General features: G+C 34.1%; 1 non-coding gene across 1 annotated transcript; it reads left to right on the top strand.

Moving 5' to 3' along the window:
• The first annotated feature begins 5,816 nt into the window (after positions 1-5,816).
• Positions 5,817-5,935, top strand: LOC131539837 (5S ribosomal RNA). The gene has a single exon (XR_009271077.1). It is a non-coding gene; the product is annotated as a 5S ribosomal RNA (ribosomal RNA).
• Positions 5,936-18,388: the final 12,453 nt, after the last annotated feature.

Genomic DNA, 18,388 nt, shown 5'->3' with positions numbered 1-18,388 from the left:
GGGCATGTCAAAACATCTCAAGGGCCCCAAAATGACCTCAGACCCCAGAGGGTTAAAGAGCCCGCTTTTTGCTGCAATCTTTGCTTACGGCCATACCACCCTGGGTGCGCTAGAGAGCTACAGGAAGTGAGCTGGCAGAAGTAGGGAGAGGAAGGCTCTCCCACATCTCTGTTTGTTTTTTTTGCTTTGGAATTTTGCTTTTTCTTTTTGAACTATTTCGGTTCTTTTTGTTTTGTTTTGTTTTTGTTTTTCGGTTTTAAACCACCTAACAGCAGCTTAATGCTGTCTGGAAGGTGGTTTTATTTTTGTTTTTTGTTTTTTTCTTAGGATTTTTGTTGGGTTTTTTGCGTGTTTTTTTTCCAATATGGACGGACCTATGGTTAAGGACTCGGATATGGCTGGAGAGACACGAAAGGACAACAACAATGGACTGGATTATCGACAACGAGCTGGAAACAGAAAGGATGGAGAAATACTGAAAAGTCTGGGCGAAAGGAAGTACTTAAGGGAGGCAACTGTGATTGTGGATGTGGATAAAGTTAATGGAGTAAAAGCAGAGGATGTAATTAAAGCAGTATCAGAGAGGATTGGAGGAGGGAAAGTTTTGGCCGTGAGACCAAGACAAGGAAAGGAATACGAAATAACATTGGAGAAGGAGGAAACGTGTGAGGAACTGAAGGATGGACTGACAATTAAGGGAACTAACTGCGAGGTTAAAAAATTGCAAAACAGAGATTATGTTGTTTCTTTCATGCATTTGCCCGTCTACCTGGAAGATGAACAAATTTTAGAGAAATTGGAGGGTTGGGGTGTTTTACCCATTTCAAAAATTAAAAGGAGGCTTTACACGGGCACTGACATTGAAGATGGCACGAGGTATGTGAAAGTGAGGTTCCCCAGAGAGGTGGTGTCCCTCCCGTACAGCACAAAGATGGAGTCAGCAGAAGGGCTGCAGTATTGCAGGGTGATGCACAGCTGCCAGGTGAAAACCTGTCGGTTGTGCATGAGCCCTGAACATCTGCTGAAAGATTGCCCAGATTTTAAGTGTTTTAAGTGTGGGGAAAAGGGACACTTTGCACGGGACTGCAGTACTGTCAAGTGTCCGGACTGTCATGAGTTTTTAATTAGATGTGACTGTTGGATGGAAGAGAGGGAAGGAGGTGGAGAAGACCAGGTGGACGGGCAAGTGCATGAAAGAGACAACAAGGAAAAAATCTACGAAGAGGAGCAGGAAACAGAGAAACTGCAACAAAATGAAACAGAAGAGGAATCAGAGAATGGGGAAGAAGGAGAAGGAGGAAAAAAGAACGATAAGGAAAAGGAAAAGGAACAGACAACAGAACAGGACACTCAATGGACGGAAATGGAAATTCTGGAAAGTTTTAAAAGTTTTGCTGATGACGCTGAGAGAGAGGGACTTGGAATGGAAGATCAAACCAAAGAAACGGACAATGAAGAAGACGCAAGGATGGACAATACAGGAAATGACAGAGGGGAGAGAGGACAAATAAGAAGGAGAACTATAAAGGTAAAACCAAATGTGGAAAATGCAAGAAAAAAGATAATGACAAAGGGCCGAGTCAAAAGTGTAAATAGATATGAAGTGTTAAGAGGGCTGGAGGAGAAGATGGAGAATAATGTTTTTTGGATATCTGATTTTTTTTCTTTTAATGGTTTTAAGTTGTGTTACTTTTAATGCAAGGGGATTGATGGACATGAGGAAATTTGAACGAGTGATAGAAAAATGTAAAGGAGAAGATGTTATCGCTTTGCAAGAAACAAACTGGAAAGAGAGTGTGATGATGGAGTATAAAAAGAAATGGGAAGGGGATATTATATATAACAATGGGGATGGAAGGCTTGGAAGAGGAGTGGCTTTTTTAATGAGGAAAGATGTGTTTAATGTGTACAAAGTAGTGTATAAAGATAAGATGGGGAAATGTATGGTGATAGAAGTAAATTGTGAAGGACGTGAACTGATTTTAGTAAATGTACATGCACCAATAGAGGAGAAAGAAAAGAAAGAATTTTTTAATGTTTTAAGGAATATTATGAAGAAATATAAAGAAATAATAATGATGGGGGATTTTAACACTGTTTTCAGCAAGCAAGATATGGCGGAAGGAATGGTTTTTAAATCAGATGCAGGGAGAAAAGAATTAAAGGATCTGATGAGTGAAAATAATTTAATAGATGTGTGGAGAGAAAGTAATGGAGGAAAAAAGGAGTTTTCAAGAAGGCAAATAGTGGGACATTTTATATGCAAAACAAGAATTGATTATGTGTTGTGTACAAGAAATGTGGGGAATTTTATTGAAAAAATAAGATATGAAGAAACCAGTCTTAGTGATCATAAATTTTTACATTTTAAAATAGATTGGAGTAATATGCAAAGGGGACCAGGAGTATGGATTTTAAATACAGAAATTTTAAAGAATGATGATTATGTTTCGAAGGTTAAAGAGATTGTGGAAAAGGAAAAGGAAAATGAAATGTATAAAGAGGATAAGAGAATATGGTGGGAGAATGTAAAGTTTTTAATAAAAAAATTCTCTATCAAGTATTGCAGTATTTTGCGGAAATGCAAAAGATTCAAAGAAAGAGAAATAAAGGATAGTTTGGAAGTGGAAATGAATAAAGAAAATAAAGACATACAAAAGATAAAGGAAATGGAGGGAAAACTCAAGGAAATAGAAGAAAAAGAATATGAGGGGGCGAGGTTAAGAAGCAAAGCAAAATATGTGGTGGAGGGAGAAAAATGTACAAAGTTCTTTTTTGATCTGGAAAAAAAGAGAGGGAAAGCTGAAATGATAAAAGAAATAAGAGGGCAAACTGGGGAAATTGTAGAAGGGAATGAAAAGATTTTAAAAGAAATAAAGAATTTTTATGAGGATCTGTTTAGTGCAAGGAGTGTGGAAAAGAAAGAAAAAAAGAAACTGTTGGATCAGATAAAAGCAAAAGTAAGTGAGGAAGATAAAAAAGAATGTGACCAAGAAATTAGAGAAGAAGAGATTGAAAGAGCAATAAATCAATTGAATAAAAGGAAAAGTCCAGGCATAGATGGTTTGGGAACTGAATTTTATGTTTGCTTTAAAGATTTTTTAACAAAGATTTTAAATGAGGTTTTTAAAGAAATCTTTGAAAAGGAAGAAATTAATGAAAGAACAAGGATGGGATTAATGAAACTGATATATAAAAGGAAAGGAGAAAAAGTAGATTTAAAAAACTATAGACCAATCACGATGTTGAATACGGATCTTAAGATTTTAGCGAAGGTTTTATCAAACAGGCTAAAGGAAGTAATGCCAAGTATAATTACAACAAATCAAGCATATGGGGTAAGAGGGAGAGATATAGCCGATATAACGATGGGTATACGGGACACTATATGGTACATGAAAGAAAAAAATGAAGAAGGATATATAATTAGTTTGGATTTTGAGAAAGCTTTTGATAGGGTTGAGCACGGGTATTTATTTGAGGTTTTAAGGAGTTTTGGTTTTGGGGAGAATTTTATCAAATGGATTGAGATTTTATATAAGGGTGCACTAACTAAGATTAAATGTAACGGTTTTTTAACGGATTGTTTTAAAATAACACGGTCAATAAGACAGGGATGTCCGCTGTCAGCGTTATTATATTCGCTTGTTTCGGAACCTTTGGGACTGGCTATAAAACAAAACGAAGGAATAAGAGGGATAGAAATTGAGGGAAATAAAGCTGAGGGGAAAGTTTTTCAATATGCTGATGATACAACGATAGTTGTCAAGGACAAGAAGAGTGTTACAGAAGTTATGAAGGTTGTAAAGGATTATTGCAGTGGGTCTGGAAGTAAAATAAATGAAGATAAAACGGTATATATGAGATTTGGGAAAGCTATGGTTTTAATGGATTGTTTTAATTTTAAGGAAGTAGAAGAAATGAAGATTCTAGGGGTCTTAATGGGGAGGAATGAGAGGAAAGTGAGAGATGAAATGTGGGAGAATCTAATAACAGATATAGAGAGAAGGTTAAATTTTTGGAAACTGAGAAACTTAAATTTGAAGGGGAAGGTTTTAATATTGAATGTTTTAATGGTTTCCAAACTTTGGTATGTTTTATATGTCTCTGAAATACCGTTATGGGCAGAACAGAGGTTGAAGAAATGTTTTATTGACTTTTTATGGGAGGGGAAACCAGCTAGGATTGCACATAACACGATTTTAGGGGCGGTGGAGAAGGGGGGCTTAGGGCTAATGGATGTGGAACAGCGAAAAAATGCTTTGAGAGTGAAAATTGTTAAGAAATACCTGCAACAAGACAACAAAACTGAGTGGAAAAAAACAATGGAATTCTTTTTAAACAAGTGTGGGGATTTTAATATGGGGGATGGAATTCTATGGATGAAAACAAAAATTTGGATGACAGAAGGATTACCGGGTTTTTATAGAGAAATTTTTAGTGCCTGGGGAAAATTTTTAATGAAAATCGAGTGTGATCCGCACGGAAGAGAAAACATTTTAAATCAACCTCTGTTCCTAAATAACAAAATTTTGAAACAAGGGAAAGAAATGTTTTTTAAAAAATGGATGGAAGTGGGGATAACGAGAGTGAGAGATGTTTTGTATGAGTTTAAAGAGGGGTTTTTACCGACACAATATATCGTAGATGCAATGGAAATGGCAAAAGAAGAATACAGTAAACAAGAAATAACAAACAAATACGAAGCCATCAAGAATGCAATACCAAAAGAGTGGATTAAAAGAATAGAGTGCATGGAAGAAGAGCCAAAAGAGAGAAACATTTATGTAAAACTGGGGGAAAATTTGTGTGATTTTAAAGAATGTACTGTTAAAAAAATTTATTGTGTGTTTAGAGATGGTGTTTTTAAAGAGCCGATTGTAAATAAGTACTGGGTGGAAAAATTCAAAGACTTGAAAGAAGAGTGCATATGGAGAAATTTGAGGGGAAGATGTGTGGAAACAAAATTAGAATGTTTGGAGTATTTTATAAGACATAAAGTTGTTTTTACCGATTTCATTTTAAACAAAATTGGTCTAGAACAAAATGCTATGTGTAAAGTGTGTCAAGAAAAGGAGGAAGGGATTTCACATATGTTTTTATATTGTAAAGAATTGGAGAGTTTTTTAAGGAAATGTAAATGTGTGATTAAAGACTTAACTGTGGAGTGGGATGAAAAAGTAATGGAATGGAACAGAGTGGTGATGTTTGGTTGGGAAAAGAAATGCCGAAACAAAAAGTTCATAAATCTGTGGGTAATGTTAATGAAAAGTGCAATATGGGAGAGAAGAAATGTGGCTAAAAAAGAAAAAATTGTGTTGGATGTTTGGACTGTGCTTAAAAGGAAAACAGAAGTTTACATGGAAAATATTTATATGTATTTTAAATGTGAAAATATGTTGGATGCTTTTTATCTTGTTTTTACTCCAAACGTTTGTTGTGTTTTAGAAGATTTAATGTGGAAGCTGCCGGGGAGTGCAGGAGATCGTTGAAATATGTATGAATTATGTGATATATGATGTGATGTAAAGATGATTGTGCAATAACAATAGAAAAAAAAAAAAAAAAAAAAGGTGCGCCCGATCTCAAAAAAAAAAAAAAAAAAAAAAAAAAAAAAAAAAAAAAAAAAAAAAAGGTGCGCCCGATCTCGTCTGATCTCGGAAGCTAAGCAGGGTTGGGCCTGGTTAGTACTTGGATGGGAGACTGCCTGGGAATACCAGGTGCTGTAAGCTTCTGGGTTTTCTTCACTACTTATCTTATAGAATGGCCTTTAGTCTGGCTGATCTTTAAAGAGCCCGCTTTTTGCTGCAATCTATGCTTACGGCCATACCACCCTGGGTGCGCCCGATCTCGTCTGATCTCGGAAGCTAAGCAGGGTTGGGCCTGGTTAGTACTTGGATGGGAGACAGCCTGGGAATACCATGTGCTGTAAGCTTTTCGGTTTTCTTCACTACTTATCTTATAGAATGGCCTTTAGTCTGGCTGATCTTTAAAGGGCCCGCCTTTTGCTGCAATCTTTGCTGCAATCTTTGCTTACGGCCATACCACCCTGGGTGCTAGAGGGAGCTAGTGAGAAACAGGAAGTAAGTTGGCAGTAGTAGGAATTGATAGGCTCTTCCATTTTTAAATTCAGTTTTGTTTTTGATTTTTTGTTTTTGTTTAGTTTTTTAGCTTTTATTAGGTTTTTTTGTTTTTTTACTTTTTTCTTTTTTAACCCCAAACAGTGTAACTGTTACAAAATGACGGATTTAACGGACAAAGGACACGGATTGACAAAAGGACATGAGATGGTGAACGGAGAACCAGGATATGTTGCAGACACAACGGAAAGGAATACAAATGAAGGGAATGGAGAAAGCAGAAATGAGATATGGGCGAAGGTGGTTTCAAGGAGAAAACAAGACGGAAAAACAAATGGACAAGAAAAGAAAAGAGATCTACAAACAACTGAAGGTACTGGAACTGAGAAAGAAGTTGGAGAAAAAAGAAATGATTTATCTCAACGACAACAAATGATAAAGAAGTTAAGCAAACAAACAAGGTATCAGAGGGAATACAAGAAAGAAGCAACAGTAACAATGACTGTAAAAGATACAGACAATACAACAATAATAATGATAATTAAAGCAGTTGAAGAGAAAGTTGGATTTGGAAAACTGATCGGACTAAGAAGAAAGAATAACAATGATTTTGAAATGACAATGGAAAGTGAGATGGGCTGTGATTCGCTGTTGAATGGAATAACGATTAACGCACAAGAATGTGATATAAGGAAACTGTGTGCAACAGAAAGAATGGTATCTTTCTTGAGTTTGCCCAGCTATATAGAGGATGAAGAGATTATCCAAAAGCTGTTTAATTGGGGAGTAACTCCCATTTTGCCGCTAAGAAGGAGATATCATCCGGGGACAACAGTGGCGGACGGAACGCGTTTTTTGAAGGTAAAGTTTCCACAAGAAGTGACGTCTTTACCATATAATACAAGTTTCATGACCGAAGAAGGAGTGCAGTACTTCAGAGTGATTCATGACAATCAAGTAAAGACATGCAGGATTTGTGCAAGTGTGGAGCATGAGAAAAAGGACTGTCCTCAATTCACATGTAGAGACTGTCTTGAGCAGGGGCATTATGCGCGAGACTGCAAAGTCCCGCGGTGCCAAGGCTGCGACAAGGCAATGATAAGATGCAGATGTGAGATGGACGACGAGACTCATGGAGAGGAAAATAAACAGGATGATGAGGAAGAGGAGCACACTGATATAGTAGAGAATGAGGAAAGGAACGAGGACGGAGAACATGGAATGGAGATGGGAGAAGAAGAAGATAAAGAGGATGGAAACCTGGTTAATAAAGACTTTTCTAAGGAACAGGAAGATGTGGACACCGTTGGACTGGAAAATGAAGAAGGTCAAGAAAAGGAAAAGGCTGAGGATAAGGGAATGAAGACACTGACTGAGGTAAGAGAAGCGGAAAATGGGGGGAGGATTTATGGAATGGAGAACAAAGAAAGACTGAATAGAGGTGTAAAAGGAAGAACAAAAGGTGGCATAGACATTCAACAGGTTCTTAAAAAGCAGAAAATAAGAAGAGAAGAGCTAAAGGAAAGACTGGAGAGGAAGAAAGTGGGAATGGGTGAAGCAAGATATGCTTTCTTGAAAGACAATGAAACGGATTGAGTGGTGGTTATTGGTTTATCCAATCTTTTCCGTAATGAGCTCTATATGTATTGTTTCGCTGAATGCTAGAGGATTATCCAAAAGTCAAAAGTTTGAAAGATTAATGTGTCTGACCAAAAAGAGTGATGTGTTATGTCTACAAGAAACGAGGTGGGAAGATAAAATAAGCGATGAAATTACAAAATTGTGGAATGGAGAAATATATAGTAATTGTGATATAGGAAGGAAAAGAGGAGTAGCTATTTTAATAAAAAGGGGTATTTGAAAAGTTGATGTAGATTATAAAGACACAAATGGAAGAATAATAATTGTAAAATTTTTGTGTAATGGAAAAGAAATGAAAGTGTGTAACATACATGCACCTAATGAGGAAAGAGAGAAATTTGACTTTTATAAGAATATGAATGAGTTAATAGAAAATCAAGAAAATATTATTGTGTTGGGTGATTTTAATACTGTAATACAGAGAATTGATATAGATGATTCAATGGAATTTAGAAGAGATAGAGGGAGGAACGAACTTCATAATATAATGGAGAAAAAGGATATGGTGGATGTGTGGAGAGAGAGGAATGGTATGAAAAGTGAGTATTCAAGAAGACAAATTGTTGATAAAGTTTTAAAGCAAAGTAGAATAGACTTATTTTTATGCAGGAAAGCAGAAGCACATTATGTTACAAAGGCTTCATATAAAAATTATAGTGAGAGTGATCATGATTTTTTATGGATAATGATGAATTTTAATGAGACTGATAAAGGACCTGGGGTGTGGATATTAAATACAGAACTGCTAAAAATGGAAATGTACAGAATGGAAATAGAAAGTATAATAATTAATAGTGTTAATGATGAAATGTATGAAATGGAAAAAGGTTTTGGTGGGATATTTTAAAGAATAGAATAAAAAAATTCTCAATGGAATATTCCAAAAAAATACAGAAAGCAAAAAGAATGAAAGAAAAGAAGATCAAAAAAGAGTGGGATGATGAAATGAGGAAAGTAAATGAAAATGATATTGACAAGATAATAGAATTACAGGAAGAATTGAGGAAAATAGAAGAGGAAAAGTGCAAAGGAGCAATAATCAGAAGCAGGGCTAAAGATATTGTAGAAGGAGAAAGGAGTACAAAATATTTTTATGAATTAGAAAAAACAAGACAGAGAGCGGATATAATAACAAGTATTAAAACACAAGATGGGAAAGCTGTAGAAGATAAAGCAGGAATTTTAGGAGAAATTAAAAGATTCTATAAAGATTTATTTACTGAAAATTAGGTAGTTTTAGAAGATGAGGAATTTTTATTAAGAAAAATAAAAGTTAAAGTTAATGAGGAAGACAAGGAAATGTGTGAGAATGGGATTACGGAATTAGATATAGGAACAGCAATTGATCAATTGAAAAATGGTAAAAGTCCAGGAATAGATGGTTTACCAGCTGAATTTTATAAAGTTTTTAAGGCTGTTTTATCTCCAATTTTAAATGAATTATATATAGATATTTTCAAGAAAGGGAATTTAACTAACAGTATGAAGAAAGGTATGGTGAAAATAATTTACAAGAGAAAAGGGGATAAGAGATTTAAAAATTATAGACCACTAAGTATGTTGAATACAGATTACAAAATATTAGCTAAACTTTTAGCAAATCGATTGAAAATAGTAGTACCAAATATTATAACAACAAATCAAACATATGCTGTTCTAAAAAGAGATATAACTGATGTCATTAACAATATAAGAGATATAATATGGTACATGAAGGAGGAAAAAGAAACAGGATATATAATAAGTGTGGATTTGGAAAAAGCTTTCGATAGAGTTGAACACAAATATCTGATAGATGTAATGGAGAGATTTGGGTTTGGGGAGAATTTTTTAAATTGGATAAAATGTCTATACACAGATATAACTAGTTGTGTAAAAGTAAATGGGTTTTTAACTGAAGACTTTAAAATAACAAGATCGATCAGACAAGGGTGCCCTATATCAGCATTATTATACACAATAGTATCCGAAGCTTTAGGATTGGCAATAGAACAGGAAAAGAACATAAAAGGAATATGGATAAAAGGAACTGAATCAGAACATAAAGTATTTCAATATGCAGATGACACAACATTGTTTGTAAACGATATTAAAAGTATAGAGAAAGCAATGGAAGTTTTACAACGATATTGTAAAGGAACAGGGGCAAAGGTTAATACAGAAAAAACAACATACATGAGAGTTGGATCAACGAATGATGTATCGAATAAAATACAATGTAAAGAAGAGAAGAAGAATATGAAAATTTTAGGTATAAGGGTTGGAGAAAATGAAAATGAAATAAGGGATGCGGTATGGGAGGAGGTTTTTAAAGGAATGCAAAAGAGAATTTCTGGAAATTAAGGAATTTGTTTTTAAAGGGGAAAGTTTTAGTTATTAATTCTTTGTTTCTATCAAAAATGTGGTATGTACTGGGTTCTGTGAGTTTGCCTATGTGGGTTTATAAAAAAATTAAATCTATTGTTTTAAACTTTTTATGGGAAGGAAAAACACCAAAAATTGCTTATGACACTTTAATTGGAAAGGTGGAGGAAGGAGGGCTAGGACTTTTAGATCCTTTCATAAGAATGAAAAGTATAAGAATTAAAATGGTTAATAAATATTGGAAAGATGGCAAATATGCTTGGAAGGAAGTAATGAATTATTTTTTAAATAAATGTGGAAAAATGGGAGAAGATGTTCTATGGATGAAACTAAAAGAAAACATGATGAACGGAATTCCAGAGTTTTATAAAGAAGTTGTAAAAGCATGGGGTGATTTTAGAAAGCATGTTGTTTGTATGTCATTTAGCAAGGAAGAGATTTTAAGACAACCACTGTTTTTGAATAATAAAATTAAAAGGGGAGATCAAACAATTATGTACAAAAAATGGTTTGATGCGGGATAAAAGCAAATAAAAGATATTATGTATGAAGTGATACCTGGTTTTGTACCGGTGCAAGTAATAAGAGATGCAATTGTAGAAAATTATGATGATGAAACTAAAAAAGTCTTAGAAAATCAATATAAAAAATTGAAAGAGGTAATCCCGAAAGAATGGATAAATATTTTACAAGGTAAAACAGAAACAAAGAGTAATGATGGAATGGTGGTTGATTTTAAAATCAATGGTAAACAACATGCTTTTAAAGATGGTATTTTAAAGATGTTTTATTCCTGTATATGTAAAGATGTTTTTATTACACCAAGAGCGGAAGAATATTGGCAAAGATTATACCCAAACATGGAAACAAAAAAAATATGGCAGAATCTGAGAGCATGGTGGAAAAGTCCAATTTTAGAAAATTTTGATTACATTTTAAGACATAATTGTTTATTAAGTGAAATGAGACCGTGCAAAATTGGACTGGCAAGTGATGCAAGATGTAAGGTATGCAATAGAGAAGATGAAGGAGTGCGACACCTTTTCTTTAAATGCACAGAGTTAAAATGTTTTATAAAAAATTTCTAAGAAATGACTAGCAAATTGGGAGTAGAACAAAGATATATTAATGAAGAATGGGAAACTTTGTTTTTGTTTGGTTTCAATGGTAATGTTAAGAATGTGTGTTTTAAATTTCATGTTAACCATTGCCAGGTTTGTAATTTGGAGCAGAAGAAATATGGTCAAACAAAAGAAGACAAAAATACCTGTGTGCAAACTATTTAAGTTGAAGATGTGTTACATATTGAATGTTTTGTTTGATTATTACAATATGAATGAAGAAAAAGATGTTTTTGTAAAAAATTTTGTAAAAGAGAACCTATATATTGAAATGACATTTTTTCATTTTAATGTGTTGTTGCCAGAATGTGAATCAGATTGTTTCTAAAATGTTTTAATGTTTAAAAAAAAAATGGTCTCGGAGGCTAAGCGGGGTTGGGCCTGGTTGGTGCTTGGATGGGAGACCGTCTGGGAATACTAGGTGCTGTAAGCTTTTGGAAAAAAAGGTGCGCCCGATCTCGTCTGATCTCGGAAGCTAAGCAGGGTTGGGCCTGGTTAGTACTTGGATGGGAGACCGCCTGGGAATACCAGGTGCTGTAAGCTTTGGGTTTTCTTCACTACTTATCTTATAGAATGGCCTTTAGTCTGGCTGATCTTTAAAGAGCCCGCTTTTGCTGCAATCTTTGCTTACGGCCATACCACCCTGGGTGCGCCCGATCTCGTCTGATCTCGGAAGTTGATGCGACCATCTGAGTTGGTACGATCCAGGATTTTTGAGTTGGCAGTTTGGAGAGAAAGGCTCTCCCTTAGTTTTGGTGTTCTTTATTGTGTTTTCTTTTGATTACTACTTAAAACTAAACTTTTCCAAAATGACAGATATCACGGCAACGGTACAAGATCGGACATTAGACAAAGAGAAAATGGATAACGAATATGCTGAAAGGAACAACGGAAAGGACATGGACAAAGACAAAGAGTAATGAAACATGGGCAATGATTGTCACAAGGAGGAAAAAGAATGGAATGGATCTAAGGAGTGGAGGAAATGGAGAGCTGCAAAGTCAAGGTAAACAAGCAAGAGATGATACTGATGGAAGACGAGAAATAGGTCAAAGAAATGAGACAATGAAAAGGATAAAAAGTCAATCAAAATATCAGAGAGACTACAAAAAAGAAGCAACGTTAACGATGACTGTTAATGATCCAGAGAAAATAACTATGATGATGATAATAAAGGCACTGGAAGAGAAAACTGTAATTGGAAAACTGTATGGACTGAGGAAAAAAAGTAATTTTGACTATGAACTAACAATGGAAAATGAGAGAGACTGTGACAAGCTAATGCATGGATTAGTAGTTGATGGACAATTTTGTGAGATAAAAAGACTATGTAAAACTGAAAGAATGGTCTCTTTTCTGCATTTGCCCAATTACATAAAAGATGAAGAAATCATTCAAAAACTGGTGGATTGGGGAGTTAATCCTATTCTCCCATTAAGAAGGAGATTTTATCAGGGCACAACTGTTGCGGATGGAACAAGGTTTTTAAGAGTAAGATTCCCACAGGACATTGTGACTTTGCCATACAACGTGAGATTTGACATGGAGGAAGGACTGAAATATTTTAGAGTCATTCATGATGACCAACTAAAGACTTGCAGATTATGTGCAAGCACAGAGCATGAGAAAAAAGATTGCCCTCAATATACCTGCAGAGAATGTCTGGAACAGGGGCATTTTGCGCGGGACTGCCATAGCTGTGAAAAGACATGGATGAGGTGCACGTGTGAATCTGAAGAGGAGGACAATACAGAAACGGAGATAGAGGTGCAGGAGCACATGGAGGAGACAAGCAGCGATAGAAGGAAAGATGAAATACAGGAGGTGAATGGAATTTCTGAGGATTTACATAAACAAGAAAAGGAGGACTGCACGAGGAGAGAGGACAATGGAAATAAAGAGATTGAAGTGCATTCAACCGAGACTGAGACACAGCAAACTATTGCTAATGATGGACAAATGAAAGAGAACGAATGTGCATCAACGAGTGAAAATGCAGCTGCGCGGAATAAAGAGGAGGTAAGCGATGAGGAAACTGTTGAAATTAACTTTGAGGTTGAAAGTAGAACACTGGACAGTATGAACAGAAGACGTAAAATGAAAAAAATTGCGCAAATAAACATAGAACAAGTATTAAAGAAACAAAAATTAAGAAAAGAAGCAAAAACTAGGCTAAATGATGATAGAAAAAATCTATAATTTTAGATCTCAAGAGAGACTATACATGGATTATGGGTTGTTTTGGTTTGTGTTTTTTCTTCTTTTTTTCATTATGAGTAATTTATGTTTGGTCTCGATTAATGTTAGAGGGTTGTCATCTAAATTGAAGTTTGAAAATGTAATTAATTTAACAAAAAGTGATATTTTATGTATACAAAAAACTGGATGGAATGAAACAATAATTGATGATTTTAACAAATGTTGGGATGGAGAAATATGGTACAGTAATGATTTAAATAAGAAAAAAGGCCTGGAGATACTTATCAGAAGGGGAGTAGTAGAATCAACTAATGTTTTATTTAAAGATAACAAAGATTTTAACTGTCAAAATTATGGATGGGGGGAAGAAATAACAATATGTAATATACATGCTCCTAATGAAGATATGGAAATAGTTATTTTTTTTAAAGAACTGAGTATTTTAATCAATGGATGGAAGAATATTATTGTTATAGGAGATTTTAATACTGTTTTAGAAAGAATAGATATTGAAAATCATATAGTGTACAGAGCTGATGTTGGAAGAAATGAATTGAAATGTATGATGGATAAACACAAATTAGTAGATGTATGGAGAGATAGAAACAGAGTCAAAAGAGAATATTCAAGAAGACAGTGGGTGAATAACATTTTAAAACATAGTATGATAGATTTTATTTTATGCGATAGAAGATTTGAGCACTTTATTTCAAAAGTTTTTTATAAACTGTATAGTGGGAGTGATCATGATTTTTTATATGTAATGATGGATTTCAGCGGAGTGGAAAGAGGATCAGGTGTATGGGTGGTTAACGCAGAACTTTTAAAGAATGATTTTTACAAAATGTAAATGAAAAACTTAATTATTAACAGTGTAGATTATGTTTTATATGATGAAGCAATATATATGTGGTGGGACAATGTAAAATCAGACATAAAAAGAGTATCTATAGAATGTTCTAAGAAAATATGGAAAGCAAAAAGAGCTAAAGAAAGAGAATTAAATAAAGAATGGGAAGATGAAATGAAAAGGGTAACTGAAGGAAACATGGACATTAGGAAAATAGTAGTGCTAGAAGAGAAACTTAAAAAAATGGAAGAGGACAAATGTATGGGTGCTAGAATAAGAAGCAAGATAAGAAATACGGTGGAAGGAGAAAGAAGTACAAAGTTTTTTTATGAAGTAGAAAAGGCTAGACAAAAATATCTCATTTTGCCGCTAAGAAGGAGATATCATCCGGGGACAACAGTGGCGGACGGAACGCGTTTTTTGAAGGTAAAGTTTCCACAAGAAGTGACGTCTTTACCATATAATACAAGTTTCATGACCGAAGAAGGAGTGCAGTACTTCAGAGTGATTCATGACAATCAAGTAAAGACATGCAGGATTTGTGCAAGTGTGGAGCATGAGAAAAAGGACTGTCCTCAATTCACATGTAGAGACTGTCTTGAGCAGGGGCATTATGCGCGAGACTGCAAAGTCCCGCGGTGCCAAGGCTGCGACAAGGCAATGATAAGATGCAGATGTGAGATGGACGACGAGACTCATGGAGGAAAATAAACAGGATGATGAGGAAGAGGAGCACACTGATATAGTAGAGAATGAGGAAAGGAACGAGGACGGAGAACATGGAATGGAGATGGGAGAAGAAGAAGATAAAGAGGATGGAAACCTGGTTAATAAAGACTTTTCTAAGGAACAGGAAGATGTGGACACCGTTGGACTGGAAAATGAAGAAGGTCAAGAAAAGGAAAAGGCTGAGGATAAGGGAATGAAGACACTGACTGAGGTAAGAGAAGCGGAAAATGGGGGGAGGATTTATGGAATGGAGAACAAAGAAAGACTGAATAGAGGTGTAAAAGGAAGAACAAAAGGTGGCATAGACATTCAACAGGTTCTTAAAAAGCAGAAAATAAGAAGAGAAGAGCTAAAGGAAAGACTGGAGAGGAAGAAAGTGGGAATGGGTGAAGCAAGATATGCTTTCTTGAAAGACAATGAAACGGATTGAGTGGTGGTTATTGGTTTATCCAATCTTTTCCGTAATGAGCTCTATATGTATTGTTTCGCTGAATGCTAGAGGATTATCCAAAAGTCAAAAGTTTGAAAGATTAATGTGTCTGACCAAAAAGAGTGATGTGTTATGTCTACAAGAAACGAGGTGGGAAGATAAAATAAGCGATGAAATTACAAAATTGTGGAATGGAGAAATATATAGTAATTGTGATATAGGAAGGAAAAGAGGAGTAGCTATTTTAATAAAAAAAGGGGTATTTGAAAAAGTTGATGTAGATTATAAAGACACAAATGGAAGAATAATAATTGTAAAATTTTTGTGTAATGGAAAAGAAATGAAAGTGTGTAACATACATGCACCTAATGAGGAAAGAGAGAAATTTGACTTTTATAAGAATATGAATGAGTTAATAGAAAATCAAGAAAATATTATTGTGTTGGGTGATTTTAATACTGTAATACAGAGAATTGATATAGATGATTCAATGGAATTTAGAAGAGATAGAGGGAGGAACGAACTTCATAATATAATGGAGAAAAAGGATATGGTGGATGTGTGGAGAGAGAGGAATGGTATGAAAAGTGAGTATTCAAGAAGACAAATTGTTGATAAAGTTTTAAAGCAAAGTAGAATAGACTTATTTTTATGCAGGAAAGCAGAAGCACATTATGTTACAAAGGCTTCATATAAAAATTATAGTGAGAGTGATCATGATTTTTATGGATAATGATGAATTTTAATGAGACTGATAAAGGACCTGGGGTGTGGATATTAAATACAGAACTGCTAAAAATGGAAATGTACAGAATGGAAATAGAAAGTATAATAATTAATAGTGTTAATGATGAAATGTATGAAATGGAAAAAGGTTTTTGGTGGGATATTTTAAAGAATAGAATAAAAAAATTCTCAATGGAATATTCCAAAAAAATACAGAAAGCAAAAAGAATGAAAGAAAAGAAGATCAAAAAAGAGTGGGATGATGAAATGAGGAAAGTAAATGAAAATGATATTGACAAGATAATAGAATTACAGGAAGAATTGAGGAAAATAGAAGAGGAAAAGTGCAAAGGAGCAATAATCAGAAGCAGGGCTAAAGATATTGTAGAAGGAGAAAGGAGTACAAAATATTTTTATGAATTAGAAAAAACAAGACAGAGAGCGGATATAATAACAAGTATTAAAACACAAGATGGGAAAGCTGTAGAAGATAAAGCAGGAATTTTAGGAGAAATTAAAAGATTCTATAAAGATTTATTTACTGAAAATTAGGTAGTTTTAGAAGATGAGGAATTTTATTAAGAAAATAAAAGTTAAAGTTAATGAGGAAGACAAGGAAATGTGTGAGAATGGGATTACGGAATTAGATATAGGAACAGCAATTGATCAATTGAAAAATGGTAAAAGTCCAGGAATAGATGGTTTACCAGCTGAATTTTATAAAGTTTTTAAGGCTGTTTTATCTCCAATTTTAAATGAATTATATATAGATATTTTCAAGAAAGGGAATTTAACTAACAGTATGAAGAAAGGTATGGTGAAAATAATTTACAAGAGAAAAGGGGATAAGAGAGATTTAAAAAATTATAGACCACTAAGTATGTTGAATACAGATTACAAAATATTAGCTAAACTTTTAGCAAATCGATTGAAAATAGTAGTACCAAATATTATAACAACAAATCAAACATATGCTGTTCTAAAAAGAGATATAACTGATGTCATTAACAATATAAGAGATATAATATGGTACATGAAGGAGGAAAAAGAAACAGGATATATAATAAGTGTGGATTTGGAAAAAGCTTTCGATAGAGTTGAACACAAATATCTGATAGATGTAATGGAGAGATTTGGGTTTGGGGAGAATTTTTTAAATTGGATAAAATGTCTATACACAGATATAACTAGTTGTGTAAAAGTAAATGGGTTTTTAACTGAAGACTTTAAAATAACAAGATCGATCAGACAAGGGTGCCCTATATCAGCATTATTATACACAATAGTATCCGAAGCTTTAGGATTGGCAATAGAACAGGAAAAGAACATAAAAGGAATATGGATAAAAGGAACTGAATCAGAACATAAAGTATTTCAATATGCAGATGACACAACATTGTTTGTAAACGATATTAAAAGTATAGAAAGCAATGGAAGTTTTACAACGATATTGTAAAGGAACAGGGCAAAGGTTAATACAGAAAAACAACATACATGAGAGTTGGATCAACGAATGATGTATCGAATAAAATACAATGTAAAGAAGAAGAAGAATATGAAAATTTTAGGTATAAGGGTTGGAGAAAATGAAAATGAAATAAGGGATGCGGTATGGGAGGAGGTTTTAAAGGAATGCAAAGAGAATTTCTGGAAATTAAGGAATTTGTTTTTAAAGGAAAGTTTTAGTTATTAATTCTTTGTTTCTATCAAAAATGTGGTATGTACTGGGTTCTGTGAGTTTGCCTATGTGGGTTTATAAAAATTAAATCTATTGTTTTAAACTTTTATGGGAAGGAAAAACACCAAAAATTGCTTATGACACTTTAATTGGAAAGGTGGAGGAAGGAGGGCTAGGACTTTTAGATCCTTTCATAAGAATGAAAAGTATAAGAATTAAAATGGTTAATAAATATTGGAAAGATGGCAAATATGCTTGGAAGGAAGTAATGAATTATTTTTTAAATAAATGTGGAAAAATGGGAGAAGATGTTCTATGGATGAAACTAAAAGAAAACATGATGAACGGAATTCCAGAGTTTTATAAAGAAGTTGTAAAAGCATGGGGTGATTTTAGAAAGCATGTTGTTTGTATGTCATTTAGCAAGGAAGAGATTTTAAGACAACCACTGTTTTTGAATAATAAAATTAAAAGGGGAGATCAAACAATTATGTACAAAAAATGGTTTGATGCGGGGATAAAGCAAATAAAAGATATTATGTATGAAGTGATACCTGGTTTTGTACCGGT

The sequence above is a fragment of the Onychostoma macrolepis genome, chromosome 04 (genome assembly GCF_012432095.1).
Source record: "Onychostoma macrolepis isolate SWU-2019 chromosome 04, ASM1243209v1, whole genome shotgun sequence".
Classification (NCBI taxonomy): domain Eukaryota; kingdom Metazoa; phylum Chordata; class Actinopteri; order Cypriniformes; family Cyprinidae; genus Onychostoma; species Onychostoma macrolepis.
Note: the sequence above shows the minus strand (reverse complement) of the source record. Positions and strands in the feature narration are given on the sequence as shown.